The sequence below is a fragment of the Ambystoma mexicanum genome, chromosome 13, assembly GCF_040938575.1.
Source record: "Ambystoma mexicanum isolate Mex_15411 chromosome 13, UKY_AmexF1_1, whole genome shotgun sequence".
Classification (NCBI taxonomy): domain Eukaryota; kingdom Metazoa; phylum Chordata; class Amphibia; order Caudata; family Ambystomatidae; genus Ambystoma; species Ambystoma mexicanum.
The window spans coordinates 742,765,000-742,779,566 of NC_090938.1; the positions used below are offsets into that span (position 1 = coordinate 742,765,000).

Consider the following 14,567-nt stretch of genomic DNA (forward strand, 5'->3'; position numbering starts at 1 on the left):
GCACATTTTTCAATATTGGTATTTTCCTATGTCTTCTTTTTGTTGGTGTGTTTTCAAGCGCCATGAGTTGTAGAGCTGCTTCGGAGCACTGTCCAGAGTTATGTATGTAACATTGCATAGCACCTTGAAACGCATTTGCCTCATGTTTAGCTTCTTTATTTTGTGCCAATTTATTGTGCAAATGGTGTGTGGTCACAAATTGTGCGTCTGCCACAGTTTTTCCTGATTCCACTTCCGAATCCCGACACAGAAGATGTTCTTGTTTCATAATTTAGAGACCTAGAAACCAGTCCCCTGGTAATCCAATAAGCGACCCACGCAGCAATGCCAGAGGCAGGATGTATTCCCATGCAGCTGCGACCCAGGCAGCAATGCTAGAGGCAGGATTTATTCCCATGCAGCTGCGACCCAGGCAGCAATGCTAGAGGCAGGATGTATTTCCATGCAGCTGCGACCCAGGCAGCAATGCTAGAGGCAGGATGTATTCCCATGCAGCTGCGACCTGGGCAGCAATGCCAGAGGCAGGATGCATTCCCAGGCAGCTGCGACCCAGGCAGCAATGCCAGAGGCGGGATGTATTCCCATGCAGCTGCAACCCAGGCAGCAATGCCAGAGGCGGGATGCATTCCCAGGCAGCAATGCTAGAGGCGGGATGTATTCCCATGCAGCTGCAACCCAGGCAGCAATGCTAGAGGCAGGATGCATTCCCAGGCAGCAATGCTAGAGGCAGGATGTATTCCCATGCAGCTGCTCCCCAGGCAGCAATGCTAGAGGCAGGATGTATTCCCATGCAGCTGTGACCCAGGCAGCAATGCCAGAGGCGGGATGTATTCCCATGCAGCTGCGACCCAGGCAGCTATGCTAGAGGCGGGATGTATTCCCATGCAGCTGCGACCCAGGCAGCAATGCTAGAGGCGTGATGTATTCCCATGCAGCTGCGACCCGGGCAGCAGTGCTAGAGGCAGGATTTATTCCCAAGCAGCTGCGTCCCGGGCAGCAATGCTAGAGGCAGGATGTATTCCCAGGCAGCTGCATCCCGGACAGCAGTGCTAGAGGCAGGATGTATTCCCATGCTTCTGCGACCCAGGCAGCGATGCTAGAGGCAGGATGTATTCCCATGCAGCTGCCTCCCAGGCAGCAATGCTAGAGGCAGGATGTATTCCCATGCAGCTGCGACCCAGGCAGCGATGCTAGAGACAGGATGTATTCCCATGCAGCTGCGACCCAGGCAGCGATGCTAGTGGCAGGATGTATTCCCATGCAGCTGCGACCCAGGCAGCGATGCTAGAGGCAGGATGTATTTCCATGCAGCTGCGACCCAGGCAGCAATGCTAGAGGCAGGATGTATTCCCATGCAGCTGTGACCCAGATAGCAATGCTAGAGGCGGGATGTATTCCCACGGGATGTATTCCCATGCAGCTGCGACCCGGGCAGCAATGCTAGAGGCAGGATGTATTTCCATGCTGCTGCGACCCAGGCAGCAATGCCAGAGGCGGGATGTATTCCCATGCAGCCGAGACCCAGGCAGCAATGATAGAGGCAGGATATATTTCCATGCATCTGCGACCCAGATAGCAATGCTAGAGGCGGGATGTATTTCCATAGAGCTGTGACCCAGGCAGCATTGCTAGACGCGGGATGTATTTCCATGCAGCTGCGACCCATGCAGCAATGCTAGAGGCAGGATGTATTCCCATGCAGCTGCTACCCGGGCAGCAATGCTAGAGGCGGGATGTATTTCGATACAGCTGCGACAATGATTGGGAGTAGTGCTAAACTGTACCTTTCATCAACTGACAGGCAGTAACCACGCCCCTACTGGAAGTCCCGCCTCTCTGGGGTGTCCATGGTAACGCAGGTCCCTCCTTACGGGATGTTCCTAGTGACGTCATGCGTTGTGTTGGGGGCAGTGCAGGTGTAGGAAAGGACGTTTCCCAGTAGTGATGTCGTGGGTGAGGTAATATTTTGGGTGCTAGGCGTGGTCCAGCAGGGATGGTGACATCACGGGCGTGTCCCTGAAGTTTCCCCTAAGGCCTAACCTAATAGTGACGTCATGCGTTGTGTTTGGGGGCGTGCAGGCGTAGATAAGGGCGTTTCCCGGTGGTGATGTTGTGGATGAGGTAATATTTTGGGTTAGGCGTGGTCCAGCAGGAATGGTGACAGCCCGAGGGTGTCAAGGTCCAGGGCTCTGGGGAGATGATGTAGGCATGAAGTTGTGATGTCAGGGGGCAGGCCGGGGGGCGTTGTGGGGGTGATGTAGTTATGTGCCCTCCCATAGGGGCGGAGTGTGGTGTATATATAGAGAAGGAACTCTGGAGAGAGGTAGACGGTGCTCTTGGAGTCTGCGCTAGTATACACAGTTTGACCATATGTTTGGGTAGGCTATGGATCTTTTTTTAATTGATAAATATATTTCCAAAATGTGTAAGTTTTAGGGGGGGTGGGGTGTGTGTGTGTGTGTGTGTGGCTTAACAGTTATAAATGTTGAACTGTGTTGTGGTAAAATGTGTGGCAAAAAAAAGGTTTGGTGCTTTATTGAAGAATCAGCCCGGCATTGTAGAGTTAACTGGGGTATTTATAGAAGCTTTGTGACGTTGTGGGAACGATCAATAGTTCGGTCACACTCTGATGTGTAGCATTTGGCTTATGTTTGTAAAACACGTATTACTTTTGTTTTGAATGGAGCATGGAATTTTAAGCAGGGTCATTGTATACAATTGTAGAGTGTACGTGTACCATTTGGAAAATGGCACGTCGTCAGATGTAAGAGGCTAGGGGCATGTCTCTGACGATATACGTTTTTATGTAAATAGGTATAATGTGGTGTGACTGGCTAAATATTAAACAGGCTAGTCTATAAATATAACAGTAACTGGGGGGCATGGCTTGGCGCCGATGGCGAGCGGTAGCTGATCTGCCGAGCTCCGGCCGAGACGCCGTTTCCTGATCCTTTTTCTCCGGCCTATGTGAGGCCCCAGCCCTTGCAGAAGAACGTGCTGTTGGGGGAAGCAGACCTGCATCTGAACCACCATCGGGTCCACCGAATTGGACCTCCTAGACGCCACCGTGGCCCTAAAACGGCTCTCTCCCCCCGCTCCGATCGAATCCAAGATGGCGTCTCGCATAGCAGAGCCTCCGAGGGGAAACCCTCCCCCAACGGACTCCCAGGCCTGGTGGGGTGAAGCGGAAGCCCGACAAGAAGAACGACCCCCCCGGGTGCCGCCCGTCTGACACCAACAGAGGACTGGCCTGGCTCGGGTCACTCCACTGATCCAGCCCCACAAGACAAGGTGCGTGAGATCTCGCATCAACTGAGTAAGGGGCCTCCCGCTTACCCCTACTCTTCTGATATCCGCCTCCGGGGGCCGCACACCCAGACATGGGGGCTGGCTAAATACAGCCCACGGCCCGAAGTACAGCTTAAGAAGAGGGCCTCGTTAGCAACCCCGCAAGCTACCTAACTTTTGAGGCCCAGGACATCCACAACAAGACCAGAGCCACCACCATGGACTCCTTTGTTTCCACCAAGGTGAAGACCCCCACTCAAGCCAGGGCCGGCCCCTCTGAAGTCACCCAGGCAGGCGAAGGGGTGGCCACCGATAACCACTCTCAGATACTTGATGCCATAGCTTCACTAAAAACGCATATAGACTCTAAGATCGACGAATTCAAAATAGACATTCAACTAATTTGCCAGGACGCTCGCAACTTAGCTGAGAGGGTCACAACCGTCGAACAGTCAACAGAGGAAACATCTACGGCCACCACAGCTATGAAGTCAGAAGTCGCCCTCCTGAGGAGGAAAGTCGCCTTCCTGGAGGAAAGGGCGGAAGAGGCCAAAGGCCGGGCCAGACGGGGCAACATCAGGATCCTGGGTGTCCCGGAGGGGAACGAGGGGGCAATCACCACATCCTTCGTCGAAACCCTTCTGCTGCAAGAAATTGGGGCCGGCAAACTGGATCGCACCCCAGACCTATAATTGCTAAGATACTGAACTTTCAGGACAGAGAAACTGTCTTAAGGCGATCCAGGGAAGGTGGCCCCACCGAAAGAGGGGACTCCAAAATCTCCATCTACCCGGACTATACGCAGAAGGTGCAAAGAGAGGAATTCATTTGTCCCGATAAAAGCTAGGCTCCGCCAACTGAACCTAAAATACAGACTACTATACCCGTCACGCCTCAGGGTCATCTATAAGGAGAGAGTGGTGTTCCTCGATAACCCAGAAGCAGCCAACATGTGGCTAGAGGATAATAACCTGGCCGATGGCAAGGACAACTCACAGACTGAGGCCTAACCCCCTCGGATCCCACAAGCGACCCCAAAGCAAGAGTAAGAACCACCACATACGACGCCGGAACACAGAAGGTAATCCAACTTCAGTTTATTATTTGGAAACGGCCTCGCTCGGCTCCGCCGCCAGGCCCTTGCCCCACCCCCAGCGTAGAATTCACCCGGTCCAGGCACCCGCCTGACCCAGCTCGCGCCCGACTCCCGGATGGGCTCCGACGGCTCGAGAGCGCCTGAGCACCGCGACGATGTTGTAGTCGCTGGGCGCACCAGTTTGAGTTTTGTTATTAGTTTCACTAGTTGTACAGTCTTCATGCTTCTTTCGCCAATCGAGATGGGTCCAGGACTTGACCCGGTAGATCGGAAACCAGTGGTATCCCCCTCGCAGCCTACTTACTGCGGATTACAGCAGAGCCGGACTCCGGGGACGGTGTCCCGCATCAGATCCGAAACTCAGACCCGATGGCGGCACAGCTCACCTTGCAGACATGGAACGTGAGGGGTATGGGCTCATTCCTCAGACGTAATCGTATACAGTCCTACCTTAAAAGGAAGAAAGTCTCGATTGCACTCCTTAAAGAAACCCACCTCACGACAGAGGCCATGTCCAAGATTGCAGACCGATGGGCCGGGACTGTGAGAGGGTCCCCCTACTCTAAATACGCGAGAGGGGTGCTAATATGGATAAGCCCAGATGTGCCCTTCCAGATGGAGGGATGTGAACAAGACAAAGAAGGGAGATACGTAGTGATTTGGGGCACAATGGAACAGACCCCGGTCTGCCTGGTCAACTCATACTTCCCACATCACGGGATACCGGCGTACCTCACCACAATGATCACAAAGCTGACTCAGCACCGGGACTGCACCTTTATATGGGGAGGCGACTTCAACTGCGTTGTTGACGCAAGCATGGACAGATCGCTGCCTCCCCCCCACCCGAGCAACCCCGCACCCCTGGCCCTGAAGGAAACTCTGGAGCAGCTCAATCTGGTGGATATCTGGAGGGAACACCACCCGGCCGATAGGACTTACTCCCATTACTCAGCTCCACACGGAGTCCACACAAGAATCGACTACCTGTTTATCAACAAGGAGCTCGCCCCATGTGCCACAGCCACAGAGTACCTGGGGCGAACGATCTCCGACCATTCCCCACTGACCATGCTATGGCAGCTGAGGGGCCCCAGACCCCCGATCCCTATGTGGAGGATGCCGACTGCGGCACTTGAAGACTCCGAGTTCAGGGAAAACCTGGCCGAAAAGTTGGAAAACTACCTGGAAATCAACATGGGGTCGGTATCCTCCTGGAGCACATTATGGGAAGCTATGAAGGTGGTGACCAGAGGAGAAATTATATCGAGAGCCGGCGGAATTCGCAGGCAATTGAAGATAACGCTTGAAGCACAAGAAGCAGAGATCTCCCGACTAGAGTCTACCCATGACAACTCCACAGTGGCCGAGAACAAATTTAAGGAAGCCCGGGCAGAATGTCAGAAAGCTTGGGAAAGACTGGAGGAATTCGATTTCACCACACACCATCAGATCCCACAAGGAATTGGACAAACCAGGGAGGTTACTGGCCTGGCTCTGCAAGCGGGAACACCCCAAACACCTCCCAATGGAGATACGGGACGCCGATTGGACATCCCACACGACTCAGCTGGGGATCAATGACGCCTTTGCCAGATTCTACACTAAACTGTATGCCCACGAGGCACAAATTCCTACTGAAGACATTATAGACACACTTGAGGAGATAGAACTCCCCCGTATTTCACCCGAGCAGAGAGATGAACTGGAGATGGAGATCACTCTTGAGGACGTGCAAGGGGCAATCAGGTCCCTCTCTAACAGCAAAGCCCCTGGCAGCGACGGCCTCCCACCTGAGTTTTACAAAACGTACGAGTCCATCCTCACCCCAGTTAAGAGACCATAATCATTCCCATGCTCAAGCCGCACAAATCACCCACCGACTGTGAGTCCTACCGCCATCTGGCCATGCTAAACTATGATGCCAAGATTCTCACATCCATATTAGCCCGCAAACTGGCCAGAGTGGTGGGATCCATCGTCCATGAGGACCAGAACGGATTTGTGCCTGGGCGCAACACCACAGCTAACCTTAGGAGGCTACAACATGTAATGGGCGAAACATACGAGAGAGATGAAGACCTGGCGGTGTTGTCCCTCGACGCTATCAAGGCCTTCGACTCCATATATTGGGAATGGATCAGGGAGGTCTTGAGAAGATTCGGCTTCGGAGGGGGCTTCATCAGGTGGATCGAGGTCCTCTATAATTCCCCAATGGCAAGAGTGAAAACGGGAAGAATGGTATCAGCAGCCTGGGAAATACAAAGGGGAACAAGACAGGGGTGCCCGCTATCGCCCATGCTGTACATACTGGGCCTGGAGCCGATCGCACTATACTTCAGGCAGCAGCTCTTCGACGCTGGCATCATGGTGGGCAATGTACACCACATAATATCTCTATACGCAGACGACGTTCTCCTATACCTAAGAAACCCCGAAGTTAATGCACCGACAGCACTGGAGGTGCTAGACAATTACGCGAAGTACGCGGGGATCCGATTCAGCAGAAGCAAGTCCTTCGCATTCCCCCTGGCGGGCCTACGAAACACATCAGAAAGCGATCTCCCAGTGATAGGAATAGGTTGGCAACTGGTCAAGTTCCGGTACCTGGGGATCAACGTGAGCCACACCCCACTATTCACGCATGAACATAACACTGAGGTCGCCATTACGAGTCTTCGACGCTCTATAAAATTCTGGCCCAAGCTCCCATTGGCCATGGTGGGCAGAGCAGCGATAGTCAAGATGATCGTACTCCCCCGTTTCCTATACTTCTTCGTGAATATTTGCCATTATGTCCGACCGCCCTACTTCAAGAAACTGGAGGCTATCATCAAGGACTTCCTATGGGGCCCTCACAGGCATAAACTGTCGCTATCCGTCCTTTCCCTGCCACATAAAGAGGGTGGAATAAAGCTACCGGATCTCCAGCTGTACTACCTGGCCGCCCAGTTAAGTCACATAACGAAATGGCTCTCGGACAAACCTTCGGCCGAGACGGAACTACTGAGGCAATCCTCGAACAATGTGATCCCCAAGGAAACCCTATGGCACCCCACACGCCAATCCCCGACCACCTTACAAGTGATTGACCTGGGTAGGAGGATATGGGCCAGGTCCTGCTACATCAGGCGAGTGCAACACCCATACTCTCTGGATAACCCCATCTTAGCAGATACCTGCCGAACGGATGCAGACCTCTCCACAGCAAGGAGGTGGGAAGAAGCCGGCATATACACATGGGGTGACATGTTCGAGGAAGGGGAATTCAGGGACTTTGAATCTCTTAAGGCCACCGAAGGAATACCTCTGGGCCAGTTCCTCTGGTACCACCGCCTCAAGCAGACTGCCAAGAAACAATGGAACGGCTGGCCGGAGGAACCCTCCCCTGACCCTCTACTTCAAGAAATGCATGACCTCTTGGATGGCTGGAGACCAGTCTCCAGGCTCTATAGCAGACTATGCAACAAACCTAACCCTAAAGGCGAAGCTCTGAGGGCGAAATGGGAAACGGACCTCGAGACCCCGATTACGGACAAAGAATGGGAAAGAGTGTTAATATTTCCCAAAAAAGTGTCTAGGAATGCTAGATTCGGCCAGATTCAGTTGAACGTCCTGTATAGGACATACATGACCCCACATAGGGTCGCCTCCTTCAACAAGACATCCTCCCCTGCATGCCCATGGTGTGGGAACGATAAAGCGGATATGATCCACATGTTTTGGACTTGCACTAGGGCGATGACACTATGGTCCAAAGCCAAACAGACTTGCATGGACGCCGGAATGACGAGGTACGAATGGACTCCCGGCGAGTGCCTTCTGGGAAAGTACCCCAGACCTAGCAAGTTCAAGCATGCTGTCAGGTTAATGGATATCTCATGCATCCTGGCTAAGAGAACAATTGCTATGGCTTGGAAGACGCCGTCAGGCCCCAGGCACGAACGATGGCTCAAAGAACTCGAGAGATGGACGGTAGCCGAAACCAGGGCCTGGCAAGAAGGAATCACGTCAAGCGGCGAAACTGAGAGCGGCAACTTAGAATCATGGAAGGCCCTCCTCAGAGACATACGCTTCATCGCCGACCACAAGCCCCCCTGAAATCCCGTAGCATCACACTGGCACTAATCCCCTGCTCCCAGCCCGAAAGGACAGCCCCTGTATGCGACCCCTCCTGCTTCCTGAGACTCTGGGTCGCTGGCCTTGACCCATCCATCCACTGAAAAGTTCGCTACAACATGAAGACTGTTGTTGTTTTGTTTGTTCCTTCCCTCTTCCCTGTTCCCCCCTGTACCATTCCCTCCCTTGTTTGAATCACTGCTTAATTTTTCGTTGTATTGCACGTTTTTTTTTTTCTTTTCACCAAAATCAATAAAATACGTTTAAAAAAAAAAAATAACGGTAACTGGGAAGCGTTCTTTTCTTGTTTACACTTCTGCGCCTGAAATAAAGGGGTCATGGAATTTGGAAACGAAGTAAGTGCATTTTTTTTTATGTTTAAAAATGCTTTAAGGTGTATAATTATTGATTCCTTTTATTTAGAGATACGAAGCACCGTTCTTTTACGATGAATTTGACTTCCAAAAAATATTAGGTAAGGGTATGTGTATTTTGTTTCATAATTGTTCCATTAATGTTACAATTGGAAGGTGTTTAAGTTGTTTGAAAAAGAGTCCCGTGAATAAAAAAAAAAGGCAATGTAAACATATGAGGGTCTGTAAAACCAAAAGAATTGTATTTAGGGACTGAATAGGAGCTTATGGTCGATTAATAAAGCTACACTATGTGTTTTATTTATATTAGATGCATCAAAAGATCAGGATGTTTGCATTTTAGAAGGTAATTTCACTGTTTAACATGTGTTTGTTGCTTTGGCGCTCGGTAAAAGATATATGCATAGGTAATCTCTAATATTGATTAGTTAGACCCGCGGAGGAGCGCAAAGGACTTTGAGCTTTTTTTTTTCTAAAGGATCTAGGCAGTAAATGTTTTAGACTCGTGAATTTGAGAGTTTTGAATCCAGGGTGGACAGAAGATTATTTGAGCCTATTAACATAAAAAAATAAAATATATTTTTATTCTAGAAATGAGTGAACAAAAAAAAACAGCAGCAATACGACACTTTAGAAGAAATAAGGTTGTTTAACATGTGTCTGGTGACTCGCGCTATGTAAAAAAAAAAAAGAAGAGGTATTTGACTAGCCAATCTATAATATTGATTTCTTTCTTTGAACAGGACACCGTGGATAAATATTGAACAGCAATGTATAAATGGACATGGGCTACGAAACCTTTTAAGTTGAATCAGTTGGGGTTGCAAGCTGATGGGCTTTTATGAAAAATATGTCTCTTTAATTTCGAAGCGGAGCAGAAATCTGATTTTTTAAAGGGTAGTAGAACCATGAATGTTTAACATGGGTTTGTTTTAAAAGGGCTGGTGCAACCTTTAAAGGGCATTTTTAGTTTGCATAGGGTTGTGGTGTGGCCGTTATACTGTGTAAAGACACAAGGCATTTTGTAAATCATATTTTACAGTGTTGTTTTTGAACACCTGCAGCATTAGGGCATTAGGATTTAAGGTCTAATCACATAGGAATTAAAATATATGCTTTTGTATTAACATTACAGTAGACCATGCCTATGGCAAAAAGGCTTCAAAGAAGAGAAAGCATATCAATGCTATAGTTGAGGGTGGCAAAGGTAATAAAATATTTTTATTTTATTGTGTGTGCGTGTGTCTGTGAGTGTGTTATGTAAGTTTGGATTTATGTTATAATGTTTTTTATATAGATTTCCAATTGGTGGGCCGAGCACAACATTTTGAGGGACAGCTCAAAAGGAAGCGTTTGGAGACAGATATGCGCAGTATTTTGTTTATGTTTGCTAACGAAAACGTTTTTCAGCTTTAAGGTTTATTATAGGTTTATTTTTTATTTTTAATGGGTTTTGGATGATTTAGAAGGAAACATGTATCAGGGGATTATGAGTTTGTATGTTTATAAGGAATCAGACTCATGCTTCTAGTTTTGTAAATATGTATTTAATTATGTTATGGTCATTTTTTAGGGCCTAGTGTTGTGCACAAGTCTAAAGGCTTAGCGAATGCTACCTCTGGAGGCCAGGCAGCGAATCGTGTGAAAAAAACAGGCCAGACATTAGAGCGTTTTGAGGGGATTTTGAAAAGGAAGCGTTTGGAGACAGATACGCACGGTATGTTATTTATGTTTGCTAACAAAAATATTCTTGGAGCTTTAAGGTTTATTATAGTTTTTTTTTTTTTAATGGGTTTTGGATGATTTAGAAGGAAACATGTATCAGGGGTTTATGAGTTTGTATGTTTATAAGGAATCAGACTCATGCTTCTTGTTTTGTAAATATGTATTTAATTATGTTATGGTCATTTTTTAGGGCCTAGTGTTGTGCACAACTCTAAAGGCTTAGCGCATGCTACCTCTGGAGGCCAGGCAGCGGATCGTGTGAAAAAAACAGGCCCGACCTTAGAGCGTTTTAAGGGGATTTTGAAAAGGACCTATTCAGGGGACAGTACGCATGGTATGTTATTTATGTTTGCTAACGAAATATTTTTGCAGCTTTAAGTTTTATAAAGGTATCTAGGGCGTATTTTATTATAGGTCTTCATGGGATTTGGATGTTTCAAAAGGAAGCATGTATTAGGCTTTAAGATGGTGTATGTTTATAAGGAATAGGCTTTTGCTTTTAGTTTGTAATTATGTATCTAATTTTCTTTTAATTATGTTTCTGTTTAGGGTCTAGTGTTGCGCTTACGCCCTTTGCGGTCCCACCAACGACTCGTGTGAAGAAAACAGGTCAGCCCTACACAGAACACTTTGACACAACAACAGATGGGGGTTATGAGGAATGTGTGGGGCTCCAAAATATTTTAAAGAAAATAAAAACCCGTAAATTAAGTTTGAAAAAAGATGTACGGTTTAAGGGGTTCAACATGTTTTAAATGTTGCTAACTCTGAAACTGTGGAAGCTCAAAGTATTCAGGACACTCTGGCGGATGACCCTCAGGCCCAGTCTGTTAGCTGTGATAAAAATATACGGTCCCGTGTAAAGGTTATAACTAGGGGTGTACCGAATAGTACATTTACCATTCGGCCGAATACCGAATAGTTGGCCGAAGAATTCGGCTGAAGCCGAATAGTGAACCGAATAGTCATTAATTACTACAAATGTGTCAATATATGCATAACAAGCCAAAACTGTTGGCTTTGCCAATGTTTGTTTTAACAGGACTTCAGTGAAGGACATTTATAGTGCTTATAAATAGTTTATAGGTGTAACTAAGCTTTAGAAGGGGAGTTTTATCATTGCTTGCTTTCATTGCCTAATAAAATATTCCATCACAACTCCAATTACTTAAACATATATATTACAATATGACACTGCTAATAACAAAGCAATACCTTTAAAAAGTAATTTAAAGGTATTGGTGGTGGTATTTGCTGCCCTACCTGTTATAGGTTGGTGCTAAAATATGAAGTATTCTATAAATAACATCTGTTTTAGTGTTACCTCAACGGTTGTCAAGATGCCCTTAATTCGCTGGGACTGCGCAATGCATCACTCCTAATTTGGGTCTCATGATGAGTATTTTGGCAATGTGAAAAACATATAGCACATGTTTTTAAAATACCACCCAATCAAGATTTGGGATTAAATTGGTTATTCAGTGCAGGGGATACACAGAATGTGCTGTAAGTGAAAGAAAACATTATCTATTTAACCCATTAAAGTCCATTCTTTGTACCCATTGTGTTAAAAATGCCATTTAATCCCGACTTATAATGATGCCATTTATTAATAATAAATTACATGAACTCCAAGCTGCCTCGGTCTGCTTAGATGTGGTGTAGCTCCACAGGCTGTGTCAGTGTATGTCCTGCACCTGTTTGATGCCCTCCAGCTATCTCAGTTTCTGGAGCTTCAACGAGGCCCCTTGCCATGTGTGACACCTTAAGGCACTACTGTCCTTTCTCACCCCATTAGTGGATAACTGGATCAGGGCAGCACTCAGCTTTTGACTTTGAGGAGGGGCTAATGAGAAGCAGTGCCGTTTGTGGGGAGTGTAGCCTTTCAGCCTCCCACTGACAACAAAAGGTCTTTTTTATTTTTTTTTTATTTTAATTGTATCAGTTTCTTACAAACCTTTAAAATGATTACAAACAAAACACAAAACACAACGCATAATCAAAATACGTCATCCTTTAGGAATCCCTTAGAAATACCCCTCCCAGTTATCAAACAAGTAAGCAATGCACTGTCGTCGTTACTCATCAGCCGACAATATATTCAGGCATTTTTCAATTTACATTAGAAATCGAGTTAGTGGTAATATCAGTTTCATGTCCCATCCTTGAAACATATGGGCCCACCAGTCGTCAGCACAACGTGAGGGGTAATTTATGCCCCAAAGCCCCAAATTGTCCTTTCTGAGTGAAGTGCCGTGCAGAATAGCACCAAATGCTTCAGGGTTTCCTTATCTTTAGCGCATAATCTACACGTTAAGGTTGAGACTTTGTTTGATCTCCATGCCGCCAACCGCTCGTTAGTTTTAAATGCGTTCAGACGCAGCATCATGTACACTCTTCGAGCCTGTGAGTCTGGAAACCTCTCGATACAGCGTTGTAGCACGTTAAATGGCCTTGTTTCAAGCAGGGCATCCTTCATCATGGAGGCTGTGGCACGTTGTGAGCAAGTTTGCTCCCAGTCCGCGCGCCAGATTTTCAGTTTGGCAGCATTCGGGTCATTATGCAGCTTATCCAGGCTGATTCCGTGATCACTCAAGATCTCTTCGCATCTTTCAGACCATAATGACACCATGCTATTATTAGCTGGCGATGGATCATGAAAGATGTCAAATTGTGGTATGTGCTCGCGCTGACGAGATCTCCGATACAAACTTACTAGGGCCCAGCATACCCTAGCATGTAGCGAGATAAGCGAGAGTTCATACCTCACACAAGATGTCAGAATTCCCCTTGGCAAAGACAAAACTTTAGACCAAAAGCAGTGCTCCAACGACGACCATGTATCATGACTGCAACCCAAGGCGTTTTCAGCACCATATAATAACACTGGGATTACCTTTTGATGGTAAAAAGCAAGAACTGGTTTTAATGAAAATTTCCCACATTTTTTCTGTATGATGACCGCTTGACTAGCCAATTGTTTGCATTTCCTTTTATTTTCAATAATCCATGGTCCATCGTTGATTGATGAATTTATCAGCATTCCGAGATATTTTACGTTCTGAGATATCTGAATGGCGTCCCGACCCAAGTGCCATCTTGGTTGTCTCAACTTGTTTTGTCTTCCGCTGTTAAGATTCTTTAACACCAAAATTTCACATTTTTTGTGTTTATCACCAAGTGGTTAGATGCAACGTATTGGTCGACCGCATTCAGTTTCCTCTGTAGGCCGACAGGTGTTAGGTCCATAAGAACGAGATCGTCGGCGTATAGCAGCCAACTTAGACGGGTCTTATCAATCTTCGGGGGAAATGATCTTACAGAGTCAATTGCTAACCCAATATCTGAGATGAATAGACTGAATATTGCGGCAGCTAAGGGACAGCCTTGTTTTACCCCTTTATAGGTTTTAATTGGGGTAGTTACATTTCCAGATCGATCCAACCGGATTTTTATGGAGGTTTCGGAGTGTAATTCTCGAATTGCTGCCATTAAGTCAGCTGGACAGCCCCAACTTTGTAGTTTTGAGCACAAGCGAGGCCTGTCGATGGTATCAAAGGCACTTGAGAAGTCGATAAAGGCCAAATATACCTTAGATTTAGATTTTATCGCTTCCATTTTCATCAGGCTCAGGAGTAACAAGTTTAATGAGCAGCCCACTTGCTTCACAAAGCCAGATTGTCTTTTGTCTACATGATTAGACTCGATTGCCCAGGTCACCAGTTTTTGCTGTAACATTGTGGTGTAGATTTTCCCCACAATATCCAGTAATGCCACTGGGCGATAGTTTTTTGGGCATGTTCTGTCCCCTTTCTTAAATATCGGGACAATAACAGCGGATTTCCAGGATTTAGGAGTCTTCTGGGTTTTGCATATTCTGTCAAATAGGGTTACGCATATTGATGCCCATAGCTCAGGCTGCTGATTAATTGTGAAGTTGGTAAAACCATCCGGTCCAGGAGCTC

At 47.2% G+C, this 14,567-nt stretch overlaps 1 long non-coding RNA gene across 1 annotated transcript; it reads left to right on the top strand.

The window, feature by feature from the left end:
- The first annotated feature begins 8,923 nt into the window (after positions 1 to 8,923).
- LOC138520678 (uncharacterized) lies at positions 8,924 to 10,589 on the top strand. The gene is made up of 3 exons (XR_011282856.1): positions 8,924 to 8,978; positions 10,013 to 10,084; positions 10,451 to 10,589. It is a non-coding gene; the product is annotated as an uncharacterized lncRNA (long non-coding RNA).
- Positions 10,590 to 14,567: the final 3,978 nt, after the last annotated feature.